Source organism: Octopus bimaculoides, chromosome 5 (genome assembly GCF_001194135.2).
Source record: "Octopus bimaculoides isolate UCB-OBI-ISO-001 chromosome 5, ASM119413v2, whole genome shotgun sequence".
NCBI lineage: Eukaryota > Metazoa > Mollusca > Cephalopoda > Octopoda > Octopodidae > Octopus > Octopus bimaculoides.
In genome coordinates this window covers 84,520,194-84,523,408 of record NC_068985.1, presented here as the reverse complement: position 1 = coordinate 84,523,408, position 3,215 = coordinate 84,520,194, and positions in this window count along the sequence as shown.

Sequence of the window (3,215 nt, the reverse complement as noted above, 5' to 3'; positions counted from 1 at the left end):
AAGATGGATGAAATGCGGCTCAGCATGCTAATGATTCTGCCAGCTTGCCACCTTAACAATAATAATAATAATAATAATAATAATAATAATAATAATACTGCTTCAGATTGTAACATGAAGCTGGAAATTTTAAGGATGGAGAGTTTTTAGTAGTAACATCACTCCCAGTGCTTGACAGGCATATCATTTTATTAACTTTCCAAAAATGACAGGCAAAGGTGACTTCAGAAGGATTCTAATTTAAAATATAAAGACTTAAAGGAAATAGTGCCAATGCTCTAGCAGTTCTGCCAATTCACAAGAATAATTTCTAATATACATTGCCATAAAAATTTTGAGGGGAAAGGTTATTCAATGAAATAACTCCCAATAACTAACTGGTTCTTTTCTGATCTCTCTTGAAGTGACAGAAAGTGAAGTTGGTCTCAGTATGATTTGAACTCAGTATGTAAATAACTAGAACAAACACTACAATACTTTAATGATTCGATCAACTTATCACATTTAATTGTAACTGATTTAGGCACAAAATGAGCAATTTTGAGGAGAATAGTTAGTCAATATCATTGGTACCATCCTCTACCAGAACTTGACTGGTATTGTATTTTACTGAACCCAGACGTATGGAAGGTGAAATTGTGAGTGAAATTTTTGTAAGATTTGAATTCAGAATGTAAAGAGTCAAATGTTTTGGCAAGGCATTTTTCTCACGTGCTAATGTTTCTGTAAATAATGTTTTTAACCTTATAATAAAATTCTCAACATGGTAATGATATTTCCTTTAAATTCTAATGTCATTTTAGTTACTACTACTGAAGAAGAAGAAGAAGAAGAAGAAGAACAACAACAACAACAACGACAACAAAAGTATATTAAAATGGGAGCATCTGGTATTTAAAGAAAATTGAGGAATTGAATCAGAGCAGAAAATATTATTTTTTGCATTAAAAGAAAAAAAAACAACATTTTATTCCCTCTCTCTCTCTCTCTCTCTCTCTCTCTGTTTTTGTCTCCATCTCCCTTCAAGTGTCTTGTTCTCAATGTCCCACCCCAGCAGTCACATATTCATACACACACGAATATTCAAATAGAATACAAGGAATCTATAAATAAATATACATTTTATAATATTAATTATAATTTTAACAGGGAGTGGCAGAATTATAAGAGCAGTGGACAAATTGACTACGATCACTTAATTATCTCCCTTTGGTATTCTGGTTTCAAGTCCTGCCAACACTGGATTTATTCTTCTCAGAGGCCCAGTTTTCAATTAATAAATTATGACTATTATTTAGTACTAGCATTCTCATTGATGAATTTAGGGCTTCCTTAGCAGCATTGTAGGCTCTTAGGCAAATCAATGCCCTGGGTTCAATAGTATTTATTTATTGACAGCAAACCACAAAATGCATAAATCAGAACTTGGTCCCTAGACCTGTGAGGTCCCTTAGCAGTGACCCAGTGTGCCCATGTCTTCAGATAGTCCAGGTATGGCTGTGTGGTAAGACGCTTGCTTTCCAGCCATATGGTTCTGGGTTCAGTCCCAATGTGTGGCACCTTGGGCAAAGGTCGCCTATGATAACCTTGGGCTGACCAAAGTCTTGTGAGTGGATCTGGTAGATGGAAACTGAAATAAACTCGTTGTATCATCATCGTCATTTAATGTCTGCTTTCTATGCTGGCATGGGTTGGATGGTTTGACTGAGCTGCAATTTCCAGCAAAACAAAAAATGAAGACAAGTGTATGAACAACAAACAGGTGTATCAGTTTGATGCTTGGGAAAATGAGAAAGTCTTTTATATTTCGAGCCTATGCTCTTCAACAGAAAGGAATAAGAGAAAATGAATGGAGAGAGAATAAAAAAACTTGCAGATTTAGCGATCAAGCATATGTATATATGTGTGCGTATATCTCTATGTGTGAGTGTGTGTGTGTGTGTCTCTTTGTGTCTGTATTTGTCCCACCACCACTGCTTGAAACTAGTGTTGTTCTGTTTGTGTCCTCATAACTTAACAGTTTGGCAAAAGAGACCGATAGAATAAGCACCACATTAAAAAAAAAAAACAAGAAGTACTGGAATCAATTCATTTGACTAAAAATTCTTCAAGGCAGTGCGCCAGAATGACTGCAGTCTAGTTACTGACATAAGTAAAAGGAAAAGAAATGGATGATGGATATTTTAACTGAATCTGTTCTCCATATTTTGGGGGGGCTTTTTTATTGTTTTACTTGTTTCAGTTTTTGGCCATGTTGGGTCACCACTTTGAAGAGCTTTAGTTGATCATACTGACTCCAGTTGTAATTCTTTAAAGTCTGGTACTTATTGATCATCTACCAAGTTACAGAACATTAGAAAAATACACACACACACACACATGCATACACAAATACATACATGCGAGGAAGTGCTAAAAAGTTCTTGGTTTTAAGGGTATCATGAAATGCCTGACTGGAAGCCCAACATTCCAAGTTCTTTTACAGGGTTTAGAAAAACTGAAGGACCATTGCAATAAGTGTGTGAATCTGAGAGGGGAATATGTTGAATAAAATCTTAACTGATTCTCCTGCATTTTCTTTTACTGAAATCCAGGAACTTTTCAACACGCCCTACATACACCCATAGAAACAAGCAAACAAATGTGGGTATATGTAACAGGCTTTCATATAGTTTCTGTCTACTTAGTTTTAATCATAAAGAATGGTTCACTTTGGGTAAAAGGGTAAAGACCCCCTTCGGTCATGAATGACCATGAAATTGCACCTAGAAAGTTCCCCTCAGAGGCACAAGTCCAGGCAAGGTTGTTTATGGAAAACTAGTAGTCACCCATGCATACTGGCCTCGCCTCTCCACGCCACCAATGTTATCCAAGGGAAAGGCAAAACCCGATACAGCTTGGCACCATTTCTATAGATGAGTGAATTGGAGCAATGTGAAATAAAGTGACTCGCTCAAGAACACAACATACAATCCAGTCTCAAAATTGAATAACTCATTATCATTGATGCTATAGTAAAAGACATTTGCCCAAGATGCCATGCAATGGAACTGTACCCAGAAAATTCTTAGCCACACAATCATATACATATTTGCTTTGTTTTTTCTTTGATAATTTTTCTATATCTAATTTAATTTCTATAAATTTCTCTACTTGAATGTGTATAAATGTGTGTGTGTGTGTGTGTATATATATATATATATATATATATATAT